Raw genomic sequence first — 26,442 nt, 5'->3', positions numbered from 1 at the left:
TTTACCTCTTTAAAGAAGAGCAAACCCATGCCCCCACTGAGGTTTAGGAAATGAATATATAGGATGCTCAGTTAAATTTGAATTTAAGATAAACAATGAGTAAATTTTTTAGTATAAATATGTCCCATGAATGTATATGACAATATGAGTTGTAAGCAAATGGAGAAAAATAAGGGAATAATCACCCTTTTTACTAACAGAACTTAGACTGAAAATATTTTGGCCAAACCTATTTATCTGTTGGAGTAGAACTGTATTTTTAAGGTTTTTGTAGCACATGCATGTTGCAAAACTGCATATATTTTTTTTGTTGTTGCTGTTTTGATGCTGTGTGTCTAAAACATGCTGTTTTCAAAGTGATTATCAGGGTAACTGTTCCTAACAGGTGGTTTTAAATATGTGAAGGTACAACTATGTAAAAGGAAGATTTCTTTTTTTTTTTACTGAAAATCAAGGAAAAGATTTGTGTGCTTGTAGAGAAAAGTTATAGTGTATACGGCAACCTGTCACTGACAATTTCTGAAACAGAAAAACTATTCCTATATTAATATGTATACTTTATTTATAATAAAAAGCTTATTAAAATTCATATATAGGTCGCTATAGGAGAAAACAAGTTAAACATGGTACAAAAATAATTTTCATGTGTTATAAATATTGTTTTAGCAGCTCCTCTAAACAATTACTCTTGATTATTATACAAATGTTGCTTCTTTGATAGATACCTAAATAGTGCTCTTATTCAGATTCTTATCTAATATTGTATCCCTTCTTCCAATAAACATTTTAAAAGTTGAAAATGACTGAATCATAGCACAAGAAAAAGCCAACATGCATTTTCTAGTTGTCAAACATGATCGAGATAATTGTCCAACTCTGATACAGTAACAGTAAAGATAAAAAGAACAGAATTCCATTATAGTCTCAAGATTATCCCTCACACAGTCATAATCTGTTAGTAAATATCTTTGTCCTTTTAAGAATGGCTGAAAGTATTCAACTTCTGGGAAATAAGGATAAATGGACATTTGTTTTATCATTGTGCATATTGTAAGAAGTCCTGTTCAGAAAATACATTGAACTGTCAGTCTTGATTGATGGACAGGCTTTTGTCCCATTAATAAGCCATAGGTCAGATAAGAATGTTTCACTGCCCTTGAAAATGTGAAGACTGAACTTTCAATGTTAAGAAAGTGCTAAGATTCTTGAAATCCTATAAAACTATTTTAAAATATTTTTCAGCCTAATGGATAGATGTAATTTTATAATTCAGATCGTGTAGAAGTGCTACCAGATTTTGTTCAATTAATCCAGGAATCCTGAATAACATGAATCCACAAATCACATTTGAGAAACATTTTTCTAACTACACAAAATTAAAATAAAATGAAAAAAAGCCTAGCAACCTCTTCCAGTTGCATTCAAATACAGGGTTTGAATAGGATAAACCTGACTGAATGGTCAGAATGTGAACCACAAAAGGGAGACACAGAGAGGAAGCCGGTACATCACTCATTAATAAATCCGACATTTCCCTCCCTCAGTGTTTGAAAATGTCCTCGGCATAAGGCACGGTGAATTCCAAATGGGAAGAACTGTGCTCAGGATTGAGTTTATATAACTGATCACTCTCCTCTGGTGTTACCCAAAGCAGAAATCAAATGGCTGCAGAGGAATGCTGGTGGTTAGTGGACCCCATTCGTATCATGGCTGCTGTCACGTAAAGAAAGAGAAATCAGCATCCAGGGAAAGAGAGAAAAAGAGGAGACACATGAAGATGCCAAAGGGCAGGGTGTGACCCTGAAATATGGAGTGGTCAAGCAAGGGGGGCGTTCTCCTCTAACACTATTTGTACCTAGCTCTTAGGGTGTGGCTGAATTTTACTTTGCTCACATCTGAGAACTTTTCTTGGAAATCAAAGTTAACAAGTAGACTCTGGCAGTGAAGTGAACTAGGGACCCTTTCAAGGTGAATTTTGTCAGTATATGACGTTTTCTTTTCAAGCAAAGTAGAAAAAAAAAACTTTTAGAAATCATGAAAATAGTATGAATGGAAGAAATAACAAAACTGGCCATATTTTGTATAGATGTGGATTCCTTGGATGAACATATGCAATTCTAACAGTGTTGAAAGAAAAATTAAAAGCACATAAATATCACTACGTTGAGATCAATATGTAATCAGAGAATAAAAGAACCAAATAAAACTTTCTACAAAAATCTTAAATACTTTAAAATGAATAAAGAACGCCAAGCAAAGCTATGCTTGTAAAAACAGAACAGTACAGAAAAATAAGTACAGAATCCAATATCTAAAACTCTGGATCCTTGAAAAATTGATAAACTAAAAGGTTAGGACAACTTAAAAACAACTGTCCTCAGGATTGCATTTATATAATGGATCAATTCAAGGAAAAATAATCCAGGGTGTGTGTGTGTGTGTGTGTGTGTGTGTTTGAGGGAGAGAGAGAAAAAGAAAGAGAGAAAACAGGGCAAGGCATTAAAAAGCTTTTTAACCATATAGGTGCTGCCCACTGGTTGGCAGTCCCAGCCTCCTGCCACACTGCCCTCTAGTTGTGCACTCCAGATGGGTGCATATCTCTGGAGGAATACAGGGAAGGAGAGCTAACTACAGCAGACAGAGGCAGGGCCAAGTAGTATCCTAGAGTGAAGATATTACTTTCAGGATAAGCTGGAGTTGCTCAGGCACAGTGGAGACGAGACAGACACTCTGGACTGAGAGACCATACATGCAGGCACCTTGGGGAGAATGTGCAGGGCTGGTCAGGAAGCTGTAACTAGCACAGAGGTTATGTGGGCTGGGCTGGGTGTCGATGAAGCCGGAAGGTTAGGCTGAGGCATATCACAGAAAGTCTTATGCATCCTATTGAGGGGCCTGTACTCTTTCAGTAGTGGAGAGTCCCTGGGAGGTTTTAATCAGGACACGGAAACCAGAATACTTATAACTATATATTAGACAAATTTGGTGATAGTGTGGTGAGTGAACTGGAGGGGAAAGGAGCTAGAGGCCAGAAGACATAACGGAAGGTCACTGAATCTTCCAGGCACTAGAGGATGAAGACTTAACAATAGAGTGAAGACTCCCAGATCTGCATCCTCATCTCTTTAGCTCCAGAGAGTCCAGAAATCCATCTCTCAAGCATCAATTTTGTATGCTGAACAGCTATTTAAGACTAAATTTGACAAATATTTATTGAGGAGCTAATATGTGCCAGGTGCTTGGGGGTACACCAGTAAACAAAACAAACATTCCTGCTGTTGTGGAACTTACTCTGTAGCAGGTACTCCAGACAACAAATACATAAAACAATTAAGTCTATCCTGTAGTGTATTAGAAGTTGATGAGTAAATGTTGGAAAAAATGCAGGGCTCCATGTGAAAAGTATTTATTCTATTTGTTAACTGTCCTCAACAAATGAAGAAGTTTCAGAATGTGAAGAGAAGCTGATGAGTGTTACAGGCAAAAAAAAAAAAAAAAAAAAAAAAGGCAGCATTGGGGGATCAAGAGTGCCTGGAGGGGAGGTGGTGGAAGAGGTCTGTAGCTTTGAAAAACTGGGAAGGGGGAGGAGCTTCAAGATAGTGGAAGAGTAAGACATGGAGATCACCTTCCTCCCAACAAATACACCAGAAATACATGTGGAACAACTTCTACAGAACACCTACTGAACGCTGGCAGAAGACCTCAGACTTCCCCAAAGGCAAGAACCTCCCCACCTACCTGGGTAGGGCAAAAGAAAAAACAAAAAACAGAGACAAAAGAATAGGGATGGGACCTGAACTTCTGGGAGGGAGCTGTGAAGAAGGGAAGGTTTCCACACACTAGGAAGCCCCTTCGCGGGCGGAGACTGCGGGTGGCGGAGGGGGGAAGCTTCGGAGCCATGGAGGAGAGCGCAGCAACAGGGGTGCAGAGGGCAAAGCGGAGAGATTCCGGCACAGAGGATCGGTGCCGACCAGCAATCACCAGCCCGAGAAGCTTGTCTGCTCACGCCGGGGTGGGCGGGGGCTGGGAGCTGAGGCTCGGGCTTCGGAGGTCAGATCTCAGGGAGAGGACTGGGGTTGGCTGCGTGAACACAGCCTGAAGGGGCTAGTGCACCACGGCTAGCCGGGACGGAGTCCGGGATAAAGTCTGGACCTGCCAAAGAGGTAAGAGACTTTTTCTTGCCTCTTTGTTTCCTGGTGCACTAGAAGAGGGGATTAAGAGCGCTGCTTAAAGGAGCTCCAGAGACAGGCGTGAGCTGCGGCTATCAGCGCAGACCCCAGAGACGGGCATGAGACGCTAAGGCTGCTGCTGCCGCCACCAAGAAGCCTGTGTGCAAGCACAGGTCACTATCCACACCTCCCCTCCAGGGAGCCTGTGCAGCCCGCCACTGCCAGGGTCCCAGGAGCCAGGGACAACTACCCCGGGAGAACGCACGGCGCGCCTCAGGCTGGTGCAACGTCCCGCTGGCCTCTGCCGCCGCAGGCCCGTCCCGCATCCCTACCCCTCCCTCCCCCCGGCCTGAGTGAGCCAGAGACCCAGAATCAGCTGCTCCTTTAACCCCGTCCTCTCTGAGCGAAGAACAGACACCCTCAGGAGACCTACATGCAGAGGCGGGTCCAAATCCAAAGCTGAACCCCAGGAGCTGTGCGAACAAAGAAGAGAAAGGGAAATATCTCCCAGCAGCCTCAGGAGCAGCGGATTAAAGCTCCACAATCAAGTTGACGTACCCTGCATCTGTGGAATACCTGAATAGACAATGAGTCATCCCAAATTGAGGAGGTGGACTTTGGGAGCAATGATATATATATATCTTATTTTTTTTCTCTTTTCCTCTTTTTGTGAGTATGTGTATGCTTCTGTGTGTGATTTTGTCTGTATAGCCTTGCTTTTACCATTTGTCCTAGGGTTCTGTCTGTCTGCTTTTTTTTTCTTTTTTTAGTATAGTTTTTAGCACTTGTTATCATTGGTGGATTTCTTTGTTGGTTTGGTTGCTCTCCTCTTTCTTTTTTTTTATTACTTAGAACATTTTTTTAATAATTACTTTTTATTTTTTATTTTAATAACGTTATTTTATTTTATTTTACCTTCTACTTTGTGTCTTTCTTTTTTTTCCTCCCTTTTATTCTGAGCCGTGTGGATGACAGGCTCTTGGTGCTCCAGCCAGGCATCAGGGCGGTGCCTCTGAGGTGAGAGAGCCAAGTACAGGACACTGGTCCACAAGAGCCCTCCCAGCTCCATGTAATATCAAACGGCGAAAGCTCTCCCAGAGATCTCCATCTCAACACCAACACCCAGCTTCACTCAACGACCAGCAACCTACAGTGATGGACACCCTATGGCAAACAACTAGCAAGACAGGAACACAACCCCATCCATTAGCAGAGAGGCGGCATAAAATCATAAGGCCACAGGCACCCCAAAACACACCAGCAGATGTGGACCTGCCCACCAGAAAGACAAGATCCAGCCTCATCCACCAGAACACAGGCACTAGTCCCCTCCACCAAGAAGCCTACACAACCCACTGAACCAAGCTTAGCAACTGGGGACAGACACCAAAAACAAAGGGAACTATGAACCTGCAGCCTGCGAAAAGGAGACCCCAAACACAGTACGTTAAGCAAAATGAGAAGACAGAGAAACACACAGCAGATGAAGGAGCAAGGCAAAAACCCACCAGACCTAACAAATGAAAAGTAATTAGGCAGTCTACCTGTAAAAGAATTCAGAATAATGATAGTAAAGATGATCCAAAATCTTGGAAATAGAATGGAGAAAATACAAGAAACGTTTAACAAGGATCCAGAAGAACTAAATAGCAAACAAACAGTGATGGACAACACAATAAATGAAATTAAAAATTCTCTAGAAGGGATCAATAGCAGAATAACTGAGGCAGAAGAACAGATAAGTGACCTGGAAGATAAAATAGTGGAAATAACTACTGCAGAGCAGAATAAAGAAAAAAGAATGAAAAGAATTGAGGACAGTCTCAGAGACCTCTGGGACAACATTAAACACACCAACATTCGAATTATAGGGGTCCCAGAAAAAAAAGAGAAAAAGAAAGGGACTAAGAAAATATTTGAAGAGATTATAGTTGAACAATTCCCTAATATGGGAAAGGAAATAGTTAATCAAGTCCAGGAAGCACAGAGAGTCCCATACAGGATACATCCAAGGAGAAACATGCCAAGACACATATTAATCAAACTATCAAAAATTAAATACAAACAAAAAATATTAAAAGCAGCAAGGGAAAAACAAATAACACACAAGGGAATCCCCGTAAGGTTAACAGCTGATCTTTCAGCAGAAACTCTGCAAGCCAGAAGGGAGTGGCAGGACATATTTAAGGTGATGAAGGAGAAAAACCTACAGCCAAGATTACTCTACCCAGAAAGGATCTCATTCAGATTTGATGGATAAATTAAAACCTTTACAGACAAGCAAAAGCTAAGAGAATTCAGCACCACCAAACCAGCTTTACAACAAATGCTAAAGGAACTTCTCTAGGCAGAAAACACAAGAGAAGGAAAAGACCTACAACAACAAACCCGAAACAATTAAGAAAATGGTAATAAGAATATACATATCAATAATTACCTTAAATGTAAATGGATTAAATGCTCCAACCAAAAGACATAGACTGGCTGAATGGATAGATAAACAAGACCCGTATATATGCTGTCTACAAGAGACCCACTTCAGACCTAGGGACACATACAGACTGAAAGTGAAGGGATAGAAAAAGATAATTCTGTGCAAATGGAAATCAAAAGAAAGCTGGAGTAGCAATTCTCATATTAAACAAAATAGCCTTTAAAATAAAGACTATTACAAGAGACAAAGATGAACAGTACATAATGATCAAGGGATCAGTCCAAGAAGAAGATATAACAATTGTAAATATTTATGCACCCAACATAGGAGCACCACAATACACAAGGCAAATACTAAGAGCCATAAAAGGGGAAATTGACAGTAACACAATCATAGTAGGGGATTTTAACACCCTACTTTCACCAATGGACAGATCATCCAAAATGAAAACAAATAAGGAAACACAAGCTTTAAATGATACATTAAACAATAAGGACTTAATTGATATTTATAGGACATTTCATCCAAACACAACAGAATACACATTCTTCTCAAGTGCTCATGGAACATTCTCCAGGATAGATCATATCTTGTGTCACAAATCAAGCCTTGGTAAATTTGAGAAAATTGAAATTTTATCAAGTATCTTTTCTGACCACAATGCTATGAGACTACATATCAATTACAGGAAAAAATCTGTAAAAAATACAAACACATGGAAGCTAAACAATACACTACTTAATAACCAAGAGATAACTGAAGAAATAAAAAAATACCTAGAAACAAATGACAATGAAAACACGACAACCCAAAACCTATGGGATGCAGCAAAAGCAGTTCTAAGAGGGAAGTTTATAGAAATACAATCCTACCTTAAGAAACAAGAAACATCTCAAATAAACAATCTAACTTTACACCTAAAGCAATTAGAGAAAGAAGAACAAAAAAACCCCAAAGTTAACAGAAGGAAAGAAATCATAAAGATCAGATCAGAAATAAATGAAAAAGAAATGAAGGAATCAATAGCAAAGATCAAGAAAACTAAAAGCTGGTTCTTTGACAAGATAAACAAAATTGATAAACCATTAGCCAGGCTCATCAGGAAAAAAAGGGAGAAGACTCCAATCAACAGAATTAGAAATGAAAAAGGAGAAGTAACAACTGACACTGCAGAAATACAAAGGATCATGAGAGATTACTACAAGAAACTATATGCCAAAAAAATGGACAACCTGGAAAAAATGGACAAATTCTTAGAAAAGCACAACCATCTAAGACTGAACCAGGAAGAAATAGAAAATATGAACAGACCAATCAAAAGCACTGAAATTGAAACTGTGATTAAAAATCTTCCGACAAACAAAAGCCCAGGACCAGATGGCTTCACAGGCAAATCCTATCAAACATTTAGAGAAGAGCTAACACCTATCTTTTCAAACTCTTGTAAAATATAGCAGAGGGAGAAACACTCCCAAACTCATTCTATGAGGCCACCATCACCCTGACAACAAAACCAGATAAAGATGTCAGAAAGAAAGAAAACTACAGGCCAATATCACTGATGAACATAGATGCAAAAAACCTCAACAAAATACTAGCAAAGAGAATCCAACAGCACATTAAAAGGATCATACACCATGATCAAGTGGGGTTTATTCCAGGAATGCAAGGATTCTTCAATATATGCAAATCAATCAATGTGATACACCATATTAAATTTGAAGGAGAAAAACCATATGATCATCTCAATAGATGCAGAGAAAGCTTTTGACAAAATTCGACACCCATTTATGATAAAAACCCTCCAGAAAGTAGGCATAGAGGGAACTTTCCTCAACATAATAAAGGCCACATATGGCAAACCCACAGCCAACATTGTCCTCAATGGTGAAAAACTGAAACCATTTCTAGTAAGATCAGGAACAAGACAAGGTTGCCCACTCTCGCCACTATTATTCACCATAATTTTGGAAGTTTTAGCCACAGCAATCAGAGAAGAAAAAGAAATAAAAGGAATCCAAATCGGAAAAGAAGAAGTAAAGCTGTCACTGTTTGCAGATGACATGATACTATACATAGAGAATCCTAAAGATGCTACCAGAAAACTACTAGAGCTAATCAATGAATTTGGTAAAGTAGCAGGATACAAAGTTAATGCACAGAAATCTCTTACATCCCTATACACTAATGATGAAAAATCTGAAAGTGGAATTAAGAAAACACTCCCATTTACCACTGCAACAAAAAGAATAAAATATCTAGGAATAACCATACCTAAGGAGACAAGAGACCTGTATGCTGAAAATTATAAGACACTGATGAAAGAAATTAAAGATCATACAAATTGATAGAGAGATATACCACGTTCTTGGATTGGAAGAATCAACATTGTGAAAATGACTATACTACGCAAAGCAATCTATAGATTCAATGCAATCCCTATCAAACTACCACTGGCATTTTTCACAGAAGTAGAACAAAAAATTTCACAATTTTTATGGAAACACAAAAGACCCCAAATAGCCAAAGCAATCTTGAGAAAGAAAAACAGAGCTGGAGGAATCAGGCTTCCTGACTTCAGACTATATATTACAAAGCTACAGTAACCAAGACAGTACTGGCACAAAAACAGAAATATAGATCAATGGAACAGTATAAAAAGCCCAGAGATAAACCCACGCACATATGGTCACCTTATCTTTGACAAAGGAGGCAAGAATACGCAGTGGAGAAAGGACAGCCTCTTCAATAAGTGGTGCTGGGAAAACTGGTCAGGTACATGTAAAAGAATGACATTAGAACACTCCCTAACACCATACACAAAAATAAACTCAAAATGGATTAGGGACCTAAATGTAAGGCCAAACACTATCAAACTCTTAGAGGAAAACATAGGCAGAACACTCTATGACATAAATCACAGCAAGATCCTTTTTGCCCCACCTCCTAGAGAAATGGAAATAAAAACAAAAATAAACAAATGGGACCTAATGAAACTTAAAAGCTTTTGCATAGCAAAGGAAACCATAAACAAGACGAAAAGAGAACCCTCAGAATGGGAGAAAATATTTGCAAATGAAGCAACTGACAAAGGATTAATCTCCAAAATGTACAAGCAGCTCATGTAGCTCAATATCAAAACAACAAACAACCTAATCCAAAAATGGGCAGAAGACCTAAATAGACATTTCTCCAAAGATATACAGATTGGCAACAAACACAGGAAAGAATGCTCAACATCATTAATCATTAGAGAAATGCAAATCAAAACTACAATTAGATATCATCTCACACCGGTCAGAATGGCCATCATCAAAAAAATCTACAAACAATAAATGCTGGAGAGGGTGTGGAGAAAAGGGAACCCTCTTGCACTGTTGGTGGGAATGTAAATTGATATAGTCATATGGGGAACAGTATGGAGGTTCCTTAAAAAAGTAAAAATAGAACTACCATACGACCAGCAATCCCACTACTGGGCATATACCCTGAGAAAAACATAATTCAAAAAGAGCCATGTACCACAATGTTCATTGCAGCTCTATTTACAATAGCCAGGACATGGAAGCAACCTAAGTGTCCATCAACAGAAGAATGGATAAAGAAGATGTGGCACATATATACAATGAAATATTACTCAGTCAAAAAATGAAACGAAATTGAGTTCTTTGTAGTGAGGTGGATGGACCTAGAGTCTGTCATACAGAGTGGAGTAGGTCAGAAGGAGAAAAACAAATACCGTATGCTAACACATATATATGGAATCTAAAAAAAAAAAAAAAAAAGGTCATAAAGAACCTAGGGGCAAGACGGGAATAAAGACACAGACCTACTAGAGAATGGACTTGAGGATATGGGGAGGGTAAGGGTAAGCTCAGACGAAGTGAGAGAGTGGCATGGACTTATATATACTACCAAATGTAAAACAGATAGCTAGTGGGAAGCAGCCGCATAGCACAGGGAGATCAGCTCGGTGCTTTGTCACCACCTAGAGGGGTGGGATAGGAAGGGTGGGAGGGAGGGAGACGCAAGAGGGAAGAGAAATGGGGACGTATGTATATGTATAACTGATTCACTTTGTTATAAAGCAGAAACGAGCACAACCTTGTAAAGCATTTATACTCCAATAAAGAAGTTAAAAAAAAAAAAAGAAAAACTGGGCAGTTGCCTTTTAAGTAAAGAGTTGGAGGAAGAGAGGACTTAGCCATCTAAATACAGCTATGCCTGGTGTGTCTGAAGCACAGCAAAGGGGCCAGTAAGCCTGGACCTCGGTGACTAGAAGATGAGATCAGCGAAGACAAAGAATCGGATCAGGCAGGGCCTTGTAGGCCACTGTGAGACCTTGGCCTTTATTGGAGTGAAATATGAAGCCACTGCACAGTGTTGAGCAAGGGAATGATTATATTTGAATGGAATCAACTTGAGGGGGTGTGGGAGAAGATTGCTGGTGGCAGGGTGGGTGGGATAGGGCTAAAATGGAGAAGTGAGGCTGGTTGGGAGTTGGGAGGCTGCTGTTAATAGTGCAGGTAAATGATGGCAGTGGCCTAGGCCAAGAGGAAGGAATAAGTGATGAGAGGTGGCTGAATTCTGGTTATATTTTGAACGCAGCTAAAAGGATTTGCAGATGGATTTGGAGATGAGGTGTGTGAGGAAAAAAAGGAGTCAAGAATATGCCAAGGATTTTGGCTTTTGTAACAGGGAGAATGGTTCTGCAAGTTACAAAGGAGCTGGAGGGTGGAGCAAGTTTGGCAGGGATGTGTGAAGATCAGTAGTTTTGTTCATGTTTGAGATACTTTTTAGACATCTAAATGGGGATGTTTAGTTTGCAGTTGGATATTTGAGTCCTGGAGTTGGGGAGAAAGGTGTGGAGTAGAGATTTAAATTAGGAAGTTGTCTGCATATCAATAGTATGAAAGCCATAAGACTGGATGAAACCACCAAGGAAAGGAGCATAGGGAATGAAGAGAGGAGAACCGCGTGCTAGGGCTCACTGACGCCAACAGGCTGGAGAGAGCAGGGTGACCAAGAAGGAGCAGTTGGGTATACCGTCTGGCACCTCCGTCTACTCCCATGAAACTTGTTCTCCCATTCCATATCCTATCTTGGTGCCGACCATTTCCCACATTTCCAAGACATCATGCTTGACTCCCACCTACAGGTGTTTTAAATATGTCCACCTGCATCCATCCCCAGGGCAGTATCACTTCTTACCTGGATTATTACAACAGCTTCCTACCTGGTCTTCCCTCTCCATTCTTGTCCCTGATCATCCATTCCCCAACGTAACAGAGATGTCTTTTTAAAAAGACAATCATATTATGTTATTTTTATGTTTAAAAACAGTTCAACTCCTTAGCACAGCTAAAAAGCCATGCATGATTTGGCTTCTGCCTAATTCTCCAGCCTTGCCACTTGCCATCTCCTCCCTAGAAATACAGGCTCCAGCCACCCTGTCCTTCTTTGAGTTGTTGAAGCAAGCCATGTGTTCTTCCACTCTGGGTTTCAGCACATAGATCCCTCTTCATGGAACACCTCTGCCCTCACCTTCGCCTGGTTAACTCTTACTCTCTCTTCAAGTCTCATCTTAGGGAACATTTCTTCTAGGAAGCCTTCTCCAATGCTTCTCTTGCCCTCTAGGAAGGGATTAGGAACTCTCCCATGTGCTCATACATCAAACCTGCCTCCGCCTTATCTGGACTTTATAATGTTGTGTTGTAATTTACTTATTCATACCTCCCACTAGACTATAAGCTCCATCTTTAGCCCCTGGCATACTGCCATTACATGGCCCTTGGTAAGAATTTGTTGAAGAATAGATAATGGAATGAATTAATACATGAAAGAATGATCCTGAATAAAAACTCTGGCAGTATGGATATAACAGAAAGAATGGACTAGATTAGAAATTTATGTGACAATGATGCAACATCAATACTGACCATTGAGGAGACTGAGAAATGAAAGATGGCTAAAAAATGTCTACCTTGGGTGTAATAAACAAAGGTAAGGAAAATAGGCAGAGAAGAGTTTTGGGGCAAAAATAATAGTTCAGTTAATAACTGAGTGTTGGTCATTCAAGTGGCAGTGTCTCTAAGGTGACTAACAACATGGGCACAGTGGTTTAGAGAGAAGAGGGAGTTAGAGATAGCAATTGGTGAACCATTGGTCCATCGGTGTATTTGAAGTCATGGAGGTAAATGAGATCAGCCATGGGCATGTTCAGTAAGAGAAAGGAGGGATTCAGATGGAACCCTAAAGACCAGAATCTAAACTTTACATCTAAAGGCTGAAGGAAATGTTTGAGTGGTATTTCAGAAGCTTGAGAAATTTCAAGAAAGGAAAAGCAAGATGTATAGTGTCAAATCTCATAGAGGGGTCAAGTGGGATAACAGAAGTGTCTGTCAGATTTGGCAATGAGGTTTCCAGTGATTAGAGTGAGGATATTTTCTTGGGAGTGGGGAAGAGACTGCTTGAGTTGAATAAGTTAAAGAATGAAAGATAGTAGAAAAACTGAGACAGTGATTTTCAAGAATTCTTTATTTAAAGGATAAGGCAGAAATAGGAGTGAATACTTAAGGTAACTGTATATTAAGGATCTTCTCAGGGTGTGTGCTTCTTTCTAGAAGCAAGTTGAGTAAGGGCTGAATGAAAAAAGGAGATGGAGATTTTAAAGATGAGAGGGATTGGTAGGGAAGGTGGGATAGATGGAGCAAGGTGTTGGAAGATGTGGGGAAGAATGGGATCAAGACCATAGGCTGAAAAGACCATTTCATCATTTGACAGAGAAGCAAGGAAGTAATAACGGGTGACATAGAAACTATTCAGGCTTCTGTTTGCTCTCTAAACTATGAGGGAAGATACCACACTGAGAAGAAGGGGAGCCAAAGAGATTCAAGAGCTTGAGGGAATAGTGGAAGTTTGTAATCATTGTGGTGGGAAAGGGTAAAAATGAGACTAAAGACAAGTAAACAGATTTGCTGGTAAGAGAAGCAGGTGCTATGAATTGGCCAAAATGGGCAGTGACCAAAACAAGAATAAAGTTCTCTTGAGATAATACTTATCCTAATGCACAATGCTCATTTTCATTGAGTATCTAAACAGTCAGCATGGCAGATTTGGGGATTAAATGGTCCCATAATCATAACCTCTGTAGTGAATTCTTTTAATGTTTGTTAATTCATCAGATCTATGAACGTTTATTAAGAGGAAATGCCAGCATTTGATTATTTTTATTTCAAAACCATTATTATTGAAATATGTAAGGAATAACTTCAGGGAAAAGAAAAACATATTGAAACAGATACTCTGTTCTCTTTTCAGTAAGACCAACAGTCTAAAGATGTGAAAGAAATGAATCAGATATAATAATTATCTAAGTCTGAAAATTAAAACCCATTTAGGAATTGTGAGGGAAACTTGATCCTAAATACAAGTCTTGTTATTCATTTAGAATCTTTAATAACATTTGGAAAGCAATTAATCAAGTTATGACATAGATTCAAGAGCTGTCACCTTTCATTGTCATTAATGAAACTGTCTGGGGATTTATCTGCACTTTCCTGGTGATTTAAAGAACTTTTTGGTAAGCTATTTGAAGACTATAAGAATGTTTAAAGTCATTGGACCTTGACGTACAAATTTCAATGAACAATCCAAATGTGTGTTAGTGAGACTGAAATAAAATTTAGAAGTATCTTAATTTTGACATGACAGAAAGTGAATTTTAAAAAGTCCAAAATGCATATTCATTTCTGTTAGGAGAAAGCTTTCTTCTGTCAACAACCTTTGCTTTGATTGCTTCTTTATATAATTCAATAGAACTTAAGATATTTTACTGTACACTTTTACTCTCAGTTAAAAAAAAAAAAAAACAGCTAGGGTAATATTTTAGGTCCAAAGTTTCACACAGGCCCTGAATGCTTCTATTTGTCTGCTGTCTTTATCTTAACTAGAGAGTGGTCAGGCCACAAGCTCACTTTGGACAGTGTGCCCTTCAGCAGGAGCTGGAGGGATTCTGTCTGAATGTGAGGCCAGAATCAGATGACAGCTGCTCACCTAAGACTCTTAAGAGTAGCCAAAAGACAGGAAGTGAAGGCAGGCCCTGATGTAAGCTTTCCTTAACTCTTTAGACTACTGTATAAGTTTAGAACACGAGAAGTACAATTCTTATGCACACTAAAGCATGAACTCTGTACAATCAAGACCCAAAGAAATGGTCTCAAGATAATATCCCCAAGAAAAGCTAATATACATACACTGCAGATGATATCCCAATGGAAAATAATTATTGATATAGTTTTAAGGGCCATAACTTTTGATCCCAACAGTAACAAATGGATTATAATGCCCTGATATGCTAGAAAATTTTAGTCATGAAAATGGTATAAAACATTTGTAAGCTGGGTTTTTCTTTTAATACTGTGATTCCTTCTGAGAACACAGAATTTCATTTACAGTGTTTTTGAGTAGCTAAAAGAGTGCATAGGACACGCCTCTGACACTCAGAATATAAGTCCCTCTTTTTCTTCTACATATTCCTGCTATTCTTACTGGTAGCTAAGGGTAGGACAGACTAAGAGGGCTGATTTAGAAATGGGTAGATGATAGCCTAGTTTCTCCCAGAATCAAACCACCTGTGACAGAGTTGGAGGAGGCTTCGACTTTCTTTATCATGTGCCTACCATTTTCCTGTGAGCTTCCCTTGATTCCCCACTCAGTTCTGACCAGCCTTTTTCCTATTTGGAAGGTGGCAGCCTGATTCCTAATGGGACACTCTCTTCATGACTTGCAGTGCACCCAAATCCATGACCCTTAAGCGTATCCACCCACCTCTCCATTTCTTTAACCTTGCTTACCCATTACCTTGGCAAAACCTGCAGGTCTTCTCTTCATTATCTGTTTCCTATACTTGTAGCATGAGAGTTATCACAAAAATGTCTTAAATGGAATTACATTTTTCCAAATGTACAAATACAGAGGCATTTGACTGCTCATTTATCAAGCTGTGAGACCTTTTAATTAGAGTTTAAAAAATCCTATAAATGTAAATGTGTACAAACACATGGATATATAATTATTACTGATGGTTTGGTCAACCACTGAAATTGAAATTAAGCATGTGAAAACTGCATAAATAAGTTACTCCTTATACAGTGCTATCTACAATTAAATTTCAAAACAAGTTTTAATGATAATATATGTATTCAGCAGCAAACTTTCAGATTCACCTAAGAAAACCTCCATTTCAAGACCATAATAGCACAATTTTCCTTTTTGTTCCCACCAACATATAAAAAATCAAAAAATTCTGGCACCTCAGTGTCATAAAGAAACAACACACTTTTGATCAGGAAAGGTTTTCAGGGGACAAAATGCGATGAGTTGTTAGAAATTCACAACATGATATCAAGAAAAATGTCAATGACCATGCTTCAGTACTATGCCTTCTAAATATTACTTTCTTTCTTTTAGAGAGAAGGAGTTGCTGTCTCCATAGCCTTCAGTACTCTAATCATGTGGATTTCAATTGCACTTAAAGCTACATACTTATTTCAAGTCTATATGGGAAGTCTAGTTACCAGAAAATACACACTCACAAACAGGAAATCTAACTACAGTAAGAAGGTGTTTTTTTCCCCCACACAATAGAGTTCAAAGATGTGTCATCTATGTAATTTGGAGCAAAACCCAACACCACTATTATTGCTGAGTACCCCTCTCTCCCCTCCTATATTATGGCAACTTATGATTATAGCATTATGTTTTCCAAGCCTGTTTGAACTTGCTGCTCTTGCTTATAGATACAAATGACCTGCCCTTTTCTGTGCAAAGCTTTCAATCAGTAAGCATGTCAAGGTGGGAGGAAGGATGGCAGGAACAGTAAAAGGGAAAAAAAATCAATTTTCAGAAAGCATATGGTAACAACTGAATATTTAATCAAATTAACCTAGAAATTCCTTCCTATTTTCAGCACTCTTTGCAAGGCTGTTGCATCATGGTACAGAATGAATTTCAATAAATGTCGTATATTTAGTTAGATGGCTTATTTTTAAAATTTGTTGAACCAGGTCACTGACTCAGAACAGATCTCATTCCAAGACATGACAGATGGATACTGATACTGAATAAAAAGACTGACATTAGCTGGAAGGTTCTGGGCAGAAGAAGAAGTCATTCATTTAACATTTAACAAAATATTTACTGAGTACGTACTGTGTGCCAGGATAAAATGATAAACATTTGGACTTTATAATAGAAAGAGGAGTTGTTCCAAAATAATTTCCTTGAGGTTAATAAGGATTACAATGGAATACCAATAGTGAGCAAGGTCCTTAAAAGTACTTACATTTTTCACATTGCATCAGAAAAATGCATTAGTACTCATTCAAACATCCATTTTGCTATGGTTGCAGGATTTTAGACCTAACTCAGATTTTTGAAGATGCTGTTTACTGACCCTTAACAAAAACCAACTTCCTATTTTTCTGGAACAAAAGGGGCCTTACATGGTTTCAAAGATTTCTTAGACATCAAAGAGCTTAGAGAGACACACAGTTTATGGGTGATGATTTAGGATTTAGTGAATCAAAAACACATGGATTAAATTTCCTTTAAAAGACCCCTAGGTTTAAATTTTAAGAGGTAAAATGTTGGTCTAAACGCACATTAGTCCCCAAAAAGCCAAAATTTATTTTTAAAGATAGTTTGAGCTGTCTTATGGACATAAAACTTGGTTGGGTTTTACTTTCCCACATGATTAGGCCTCAAAGGAGACAACCTGCCTTCTGCTAAACAAATTTACTCCACCTGTCTCATTACTTCAAAGGTCTCTAGCTCTGAATGCTCTTCTTGATATTTTCAATAAAATATTAAAAACCAGAAACAACCCATGGTCTTATTGAACAACTGGAGTACATTTTAATTCCTCCAAGTCAATTATTTTTTTTTTATATACAACTTTAAAATTGGACTGAGATTCTAGGTGCTAGGTTCAGATTTCCAGCTATCAGAGAACAAGAGATAATTTGAAAACAGGAAAAGGCCACTGATCTTAATATGTGCACTGTTTCATGACATATTATTATATTTGCATTTAAAATAGTAGGAAGAAATACAGTACATGATCTTCCGTTCTAACACAATGGCTTTCCGGAAGGCCGCTAGCCTGGGTATTTCACTGAGTTTTTAGGATTAAAGGAAACAAGTTAGTGCACAACCTGTGAGCTTTTATTCCTTTGGAAAAATAGACTGCAACACTGATCTAATGGCTTTTAAAGGGTACTCAAAACCAACACAGTGCACATTTTGAATTTCAGTGGTGGAGGAATAACAACTGGTGAAATCCAGGCAGGTCTTAAAAATCAAAACAAAACAGAGAAAGCACCAGCATTCTAAACAGAGTTTATTCTGAATGAGAACCTGGAAATGAAATAGGAAATCTACATATAAAGTTATGATGAATTTAGATTTCAGGAAATTATTGCTGCAGTGTAAGAATGAAATGACTACATTACTCTTATAGTTTAGAAATGTACATAGTTTGATAGAAAGTATGTGGGTTGATGAGTTTAGGAAAATAAGTATGTGCCGATAGATGATGAATTAGGAATTTTTTTTTTTTTAGTCACTAATTTTCCAGTGAGGAAAAAAGGCTGAGAACTCTAAAAGATAAAATACTTTTCAGAAGCAGTCCTGGGGCTTTTTGGCTGTGCATGCTGCCGAATTAAACAGCACCTGCGGGTGAAACAGGGGACCACTTGGCAGGTATAGTTGTGGCCAAGATTGTAAATCTAGCCTGCAAACATTTTGTCTCTCTAGCTCAAACAATTTTAAAGATGCTGAGTCAACATGTTAAAATTGAGAGATTTCTAGCTTCTGAAAAGCTGAAAGACACAACCACATGGGCCCATGCCACTCATTGAGCCTCACGGCCACTCTGATGATGCCAAGCAGTGGCTGCTCCCTCTTAGGCAGGACTTTTTCTGAGCAGGTTTTTGGTCCCAGTTTTTGGTTAGTTTTACTCATTTAGGTCACCTGTTTGCAAATCTTCATACAGGATACAAACAAGGCATAGGGGGAAGAAAGAAGAGAAGAAGAAAATCCAACATAGTGGTTTAACACTGGAAAGGGAAAAGGAAGGAGAGAGAGAGAAGGCAAGAAAGAAGTACACAGCAGACAGAAGCTGTAAACCATCAGCAATTGCCTCCTTTGCTGTCTCCAGATTTATACTATGAAAGGGATCTGTGACAAAGCTATGGGTATTAGTCTCATCAGATTCCACTGGGTCAGGGTCATTGTGCAGAAAATAAGAAGGAAAATGGTCTGAATGGAGCAATTTCCCTGATCAAGGATGGGGTGTGGGGATGGGACCAGGTAAATGCAAGAAAAATACCATGGTTCTTTTCTTTCATTGCCCTCAAACCAAGGGATGTGGGCCTCTCCTTCATCTTCACCTTTGAGACTGTAATGAAGTATGGCAGGCACTGTCCAGGTGCTTCCCATAAAAGACCAGGGACTCCACGTACAGTTGTGCAGGCTGTGCATTGCACAATTCCAGAGATAAAAAATGAGAATGACACTCCCAAGGAATGCGAAGGAGAAGCTCTGCCTTATTCTTTCATCTCCTTCAGGTTCTAGCTCAAAGGCCACCTTTGAATTAAGGCCTTCTTTGACCCCACTACTGAATTTTTCAGTCACCAGCCCATTCCCTCTTAGCCTTGACAGTCCCTACTCCTCTTTCCACTTTATGCTTCCTTATAGCTCTCATTACCACTTCACATACATCTTATTTATGTGTTTTTATTTACTGTTTGCCTTCCTCATTCTAGAACAGAGCATCATGAGGCCAGAGGCTTTTGTCCGTTTTATTCTCTGCTGCATTGCCAGAGTCTAGAATCATGCCTGGTAGGTGCATAACAACTTATCCTGAATGCCTAAATCCTCAGTCACATTCTTAGAGTACAGGAACCTGGCTGTCACTAGAACCTGTGATTCTCTGACCATTTTTCACAATTGCTTGGGCCAAATTTCCTAATAATCCTTTGTTATATTAGAAGAAATACTTTTCAAATCCTATGGACCATTATATAATCCACATGGCTCATAAACTCTTATATAATTTCTATTTGCCCTATAGCTACATAATTTATCATAGAAATTTAAAACAGGAGTAACCTGTATAAACATACTTGCACAAATTTATACAATCACAGGGGAAACATGTATACTTGGGTATGCAATTAGCCAGTTCACTTTTTTTTTTGAAATTTCACTGTGCTCACACCTCCTGTTACAAATGCCACACGTGTGATTTTTCTCTCAATTATATTTTGCAGCTTATAAAAACACATTCTTCATTTTGTCCCTTGAAAAGCAAAGTAGTCAGATTTTATTGGATGTTTTTATTGAAACAAATCCCAAGGGGAATATACTAAACTGTTAAACACAGCTGAAGAGATATCTGAGAATGGGCTTTCTGATAGAAGGGTAGATTACAAAATTACTCACAGCTCTTAATCTGATAATAGGAGAATGCCCCACACATATGAATGGAGCTTTTTCTTGGTATGCTTTACTACAAAAAGAGAAAGGGAGAAAAAGAGAACTGGAGAAACAGAAGGTGAGAAAAAGTCCCGAGACTAGAAATGTTACAGTCAACATTTATCACTAACCTAAGGATCCCAATGTACGCCTCAGTGCAAAATGCTTCAAAGAGTTAAACTTCCTTGATGGCTGGGCAGAGGCTGTGGTGCTGTTGAGACAGCATGGGGGCTAGGCTCATGCACGGGTTCCCTGTCTATAACATGGGGAGGTTAAGATAGTGAAACCAGCCTTGCCTATTCTGTAAGGTTGTTGTAGTATCAGAAAGATGATATACTCAGAAGCAGCTTCAAAATTTTAAGAGCTAAGTTCCAATCTTTTGATTTAAAAAAAATTTCTATTATTTAATAGCAAGTGGGATGGCTTCCAAGGCTGTCACTCTCTTGTAATGTCCACTTGACAGTTACGGACCTTGATTCCATTTTGCACGAGATTTATTTATCTGAATATCTAATTCTTCAAGGGCAGATATTTCACTTCTTCCTTTCTAAAAATGTTCCTCTAGTACCAGACACATATGATGTTTAACCTACAGTTCTTAGCTATTTTTGCTGAAGCAAATGTGGGCCTGGCAGCAAGTCTGTTAAGAACAGGGAATCAAAGTGATCCTGAATTGACATTAGTCAGTATATCTATCATTTATTACTAAGAGGTGACTATTTGTTTTGCACTGAGCAAAGCCCATGAAGAAACTCTGCCCTGAGGGCTCAGAGTCAAAGACACCAGTTTCAACATACACCTGTGAGGTAAACTCCCTGGCACTTGAGTTTCTGCATATTTTCTCCCCTTAAGGTAGCACAATTAGGAAATTCAGTATCCCATGAACAAACATAGCAGCTCAAGAAAAATATTGGGGATGATGGGAAAGGAAAGCGTAGATGATTCTGGTGAGACTAGTGACAGTGAAGAAAACATGAAATTAGAGGGAAGAAGTGGGGGCAGAGAAAGCTTGGAAGCAGCTCTGACCAAACCAAGGGGAAGAGATGAGGAGGAAGGGGGCAGAGAGATGGGAGGTGCTCTGAACTTGTAGGGAACCGTTACTCAACATGGGTGTGTCACTATAGGCACTAGTGCAGCCACTTAGAGAAAGGTGTGTGTCCTGAGAGAATGTTAGCCCTTTTGAATTATTCACTTTGTTTTGAGATGACCACATTTGAGAAAAAGTTTATTTGAGGATATCATATAGATGTGCAAAAGGAAAATCAGACTAATGCTATTTTGGACTATTTTTTTTTCTTTTTCAACCAACAGCTAAGGAAATTGATTTTTGAAATGTATTTCTTAGTCTAATTCTCCTTGGAACAAATTTTAAAGAATTTCAAGATTATAGTGGGTCATAGTCTTAAAAGCGATTTATAAGATAAGGGTTTTTCTGCTGCTTAGAAAAGTGTCCTTTTTCTTTTATTGTAGGTTTAAAAGTCATGCAAATATTAGTTATGAACTTTCATACTAACTGGCTATGGTTAATCTTATACATCTTTATCATTCAGATAAACCTCAACCACTAATTCTTAAGTCATGGAAAGTAAATCTAATGTAAACCTCTACTGTGATGTATTAAGAATAAAGCAATCTTTGAAAAACCAGTAGTCAGCAGATGATCTTCTAAATGCCATAAATTCCATTACGTTAAAATCAAAATATATTTAGGTTAATAACTATAGGTTTATGCACTGTTAAGTTTGAAACCTGAACAGAATTTTTAAAACACCAGGAAATTTTATAGGCAATCAGCCACATTTTTGGTACTACAAAAATTTCTTATGAGTGATGTAAATTTTACTTGTATTATTCAGCAACTCAAAAAGAATGAACACTGAATACACCACAGACTTGCAGTCTACAACTGGAACCAAAGCACCTCACTTTCTGTTCCATTATGGAAGTTTACATGTTAAAACAAAGCCCAATAAGCTTGGAGCTAGAAAGAAAAACTATGTACCTGTAAATAATCCAAGCACCACTTACAGTTTACATAAAAGCACAATTTATATCCCAGAGGCACAGAGAAACACGATGTACATCATTTTCAGATCATCTTCATGCAGAAAAAATTCATTAGTCAGCTATAATAGTTTAGCTGTAAAGGAAAATGTTTTTCTGAATCCATTTGCATGGCAATGTGCATGTGTCTGCCTGATGGAAGTGACAAAATAAACCTCCACCCAACTCTACAAAATGTGAACAGTGTTCTTAAAATTCAGGAGAGGGTCCAGATAGTCTATGTTCTCTCCAACGTCAGTTTTTACAATCCTCTCATATTCACCGAACGTCTTAACTTGGCAATTAAAGTATCCTGATTATTTTGCCTAATAAAGTTGACAATATTTCATTCTACCCCAGGGCTCCTTTGCACATAAAACTGTGATAAGGTAAAACACACTGGGCAGAACTATTCATGCATGAGCCACAGGAACTCTCTCCAACTGCCGAGTTAGTAAATGGCTCTTTTAAAACATAAAAGGTATGAAATGGGAAACCGTACTTTGGAGTAAATTCTGCATTGTAGATAGTCTGTGAAAATCCTTTCGTTCGTGCTTTAATTATTGGGTCAGTAACAGTCGTAGCCAGATTGCCCGACCTCTGGTTATAATCTATTTCACCTAATAAGACAGATGTCCTCCACAGAGCCCCAGCAGAGAGATAAGGTAAGATTGAAAACGATAGGTCACAACAAGCCCCATGTATTTGCCAGAAATTAAGAATTCAGACCCTCACAGAAACACCTGCCCCTTGGAAGGGGCCCCACGTAATACAGATATAAAGCAAGGATGGGAACAAGGAAACTGCTGGCTCGAAGCTTGCTGGCCACATCACCCTCCGTCAGGGTGGCCGGATCACTTTTGTAAAGGCTTAGTCAGATCACAGCCTTGAAACTTGCTGGGCCATAACAGGCATACACCATCGCCCACCCCGGGGCCCCACTCCACACAGGTGGCTGTCAGAAGCAACCCCCTAAAACGAAAAGCCCCATTCTAGTTTCGACCTCGCCCCTGGGGCCACAGCTCTTCAGTTTCTGAAGCCCCTAAACTCTCGCCCACCTCCCGGGTCTTGCCCTCTGGAACAGCAGTCAGGTCTCTTAGGGGAACAATGAGCAGAAGGGCAGGGACGAAAGATGGGGTGCAGGATACGAAAGGGGCTGCAGTTTTTACCTTGCGGCGCCCAGGAGCCGGCGGAGGAGACGTCAACCGGGCAGGGATCAACCACGTAGGGACCACCCGCGCGCTCCGCGCCTCCCTGCCTCCTCGCAGCAAGTCAGCTGTCGCCCCGCATCTGGCTCGCGCCCTCCGCTGGGCTTCGCATCTGGTCACAAAGCGCTCTGGGCGCCGCGGGCGGCGAGAGCCTCCGGGTCACCTGTGGCCGGGCCCAGCCCAACGCCCCGTCCTCCCGCCGGCCGCGCTCCCTCCGCCCCTTCCCACCCGCGTTCCCTCCGCCCCTTCCCACCCGCGCGCTGCCCGGGCCGTGACTCAGCCGGGCATCGGCGCGCGCGGCCCGGGCGCGTCCAGCCGGGAGGAACGGCCAGGAGACACGATTCGTGCTCTCGTCCGCCCGCCCCTGCACGTGTCCGTCTGTCTCGTGCGCAGTCCGTCCACCTCGTCCACGGGTCCAAGGACCGCTGAGGTGGGGACTGGCAACAACACCCTGAGGGGGAAATCGGCCCCCGCCCTTCCTGCCGCCCGCGCGCAGCGCCGGGCCCCGCGGGGGTCGCGTTTCCTCCGCCCCGCCCCCGCCCACAAGGTGAAACTTTCTAGGTGGAGTAGAAGTTTTCTCGCCCTGGCCGCGCGCACTCTCCTCCCCACCAGCTCGGGCAGTTTGAACTTAGCACAGCGGGAGATAAGCGGGACCGAGTCTCCCCCTCCTGGTGCCCGTGCAGCCTGCGGCCCTGGCGCACCGAGAGCACTAGGCGCGCACACGGCGCCCCTCCCCCACCCCCCGCGCGCTGCCGGCGCGAAAAGCGCGAGGCTCTGCTGTGAGGACCTTCTCCCGCGTCTTGTCTCTGTTAGCCGCCGGGCGCTGACGCGGGGACGCGGAGATTTGGGCACCACACAAACAAGGAATTCATTGTCAGGGACGGAGGTAGGAGTGGATGGACGAATTGTCCCAATGATTTCATTATGCAGCGATTATCCCCGACTGTAATACCTCAGATTTCTGGAAGGAGAAACAACACGGGAGTTTAATCCTGAGGAAACTTGCTGCTTTAACGGTTCCCCCCCTCCCCCGTTCATAGCAGGAAACAGGCTGATTAACAAACAGCAGTGAGGAAGCACAACTGCACAAAAGTTTAATTCTTGAATGTTGAAATCTGATGATATTAAAAAAGGTTGGGGGTTTGGTGGATTAATTTGCGTTAGGGTAGCTTTTAATATCTCACGTGTCTGAGTATAAAAATTGGCATTAACCTTCAAGAGGAAATAAGACACTCGCAGGTAACAAGCTCACAGGAACAGCCTCTCCTGTGAGGACTTAGCAGCTCTCCTTTCCTACTCTCTCAAGGGCTGGTCAGATAATGGCGGCTGTTAGTGAGCGTCAAGGGGCGAAACATCATTTACTATGTGGGTTCGGGAATGACCACAGAATGAAAAACAGAAAATATAGTTAGGATATTTACCGTTTTCCTGAGAGCTTCTTATCTGCCATGAACTACACAGAGCACTATCAACCCTCAAAACTGATTACCTCATGAGTCCCCAGTTTTGTGGAAAAAGAAAGTTCTCGTTACGTAATACTAGAGCCCTGCATGGAACCATTTGCAGATGAGGAAACTGAGTGCCTAAGAGTTCCTAAGAGGGTCACACAACTGGTTAGTAAAAGAGGAGTGATTAGAACCCAGCTCTCAAATCCCAGCCAGGTGTTCTTCACACTGTGCCAAGAGGCTACAGGCTGGCAAGTTTACATAAACAACCCAGTCCTACTGAAGACCTCCTCATATCACGTGACACAATTTAACAAGGACTACTTCACATTAAAATGCAAATTTACTGGTTGAAGGGCACTGGTCCTATTTATGGACAGATCAGTTATATATTTGGGTTCAGGACCAACTTTAAAGAAAAGGTGAATAAACTAATGAATTTAGACACACACACACACACACACACACACACACACACCTAGCCATAGCTGTCCAAATGAATTAGAGTACTGTTTCTATTTTTCTGTTTCCTGGTTTCCATAGCAATATGTTAACTGGATTTTTAGATTGCATTATGTAGTTGCCGTAACAGGTTTTCTAAGTTTGTGTGCTATGATAAAAATATAAAAGAAAAAAATTACAATTAAAGTGGTAGAAAGACCCAGCAAAGCCAATGCAAACTGGAAAATAAAATAGCTTATTAATCCACATAACCTATTCTGTATTTTCAGCCCTGAAGTTTCCTACTTTCTAGTTACTGACAAATTTCAATCCAGTTTTGAAACTGGATTAAAAATTGTCTTTTTGATTTATTAACCATAAATAAGGAGAAAACATTTAATAAAAATAACGTAACTAAGAATAACGTAACTAAAAAGTATCTGAGTGTGTGAAAATGAAATAGTTTTTACACACTACTAGATAGGTTTCCCTTTCAGGAAAAGGGTTAGAAGTATAATTTCACATATTTGGTTTTAGATAGAAGCAGATACTTTAAAAAAGCAATAGGAATTCTACAATTCCATTTTGGTTTTGTGGCAAACTCTAATTGTTGCTGTTTAACTTTCCTTGGGTCTGCGGCATGGGTGACACACTGTATGATGAAGTTCTGTTGGTATTTTCCGAACGAAACCAAACCCTTGTGGCTGACGCTCTTGGCTGGCTAGGCCAGCACCTGTTCCTAACTAGATATTCCCTGCTTCCCTCCACTCTTAGGGCTGGAAAGGAGAAATACTTGCTTTCCCAGACTCCTTTGCAGTCAGACATGACCATGTAATGTCACTCTGGCAGTGAGATTAAGCTGAAGTCTGTTTTCTGATTAAAGGGATGTAATAAATTTGTGCCACTCCTTCCCACTTCTTGCTTTCTTGATTTTATGTGTAATATCCGGCAGAGAGCTAGCTGTCTTGTGACCATGAGGAGAGAAGTTGGCTCTGACACTGCTGAGCTGTAGCACCAATGCCAGTAGACACCTGCTTCAAGATTTCTTGTTTTGTGGAAAAAATACTCATTCCAGACACTGTTAGGCAGGGTTTCTGTCACCTGGGGCCAGAAGGCTTCAAAGCTGATATACCTCTCAAATGGGAAGCAAGACATCTCCAAGA

At 40.1% G+C, this 26,442-nt stretch overlaps 2 protein-coding genes across 3 annotated transcripts in view; one reads left to right on the top strand and one right to left on the bottom strand.

Moving 5' to 3' along the window:
• MET (MET proto-oncogene, receptor tyrosine kinase) overlaps positions 1-23,607 on the bottom strand; it is a 129,193-nt gene extending 105,586 nt beyond the window's left edge. Inside the window, exon 1 of the mRNA XM_082631958.1 lies at positions 23,355-23,607. The gene's annotated coding sequence lies outside the window, so the exon portion shown is untranslated. The remainder of the gene's footprint in view (positions 1-23,354) is intronic.
• A 557-nt stretch (positions 23,608-24,164) lies between these two features.
• The window catches only part of TFEC (transcription factor EC), a 662,156-nt gene continuing 659,878 nt past the window's right edge, over positions 24,165-26,442 (top strand). For both annotated transcript variants that reach the window (XM_082631957.1, XM_082631956.1), the window contains exon 1: positions 24,165-24,279. The gene's annotated coding sequence lies outside the window, so the exon portion shown is untranslated. The remainder of the gene's footprint in view (positions 24,280-26,442) is intronic.

Source organism: Mesoplodon mirus, assembly GCF_964341445.2.
Source record: "Mesoplodon mirus genome assembly, chromosome: 9".
In the NCBI taxonomy this organism is placed as follows: Eukaryota; Metazoa; Chordata; class Mammalia; order Artiodactyla; family Ziphiidae; genus Mesoplodon; species Mesoplodon mirus.
Note: the sequence above shows the minus strand (reverse complement) of the source record. Positions and strands in the feature narration are given on the sequence as shown.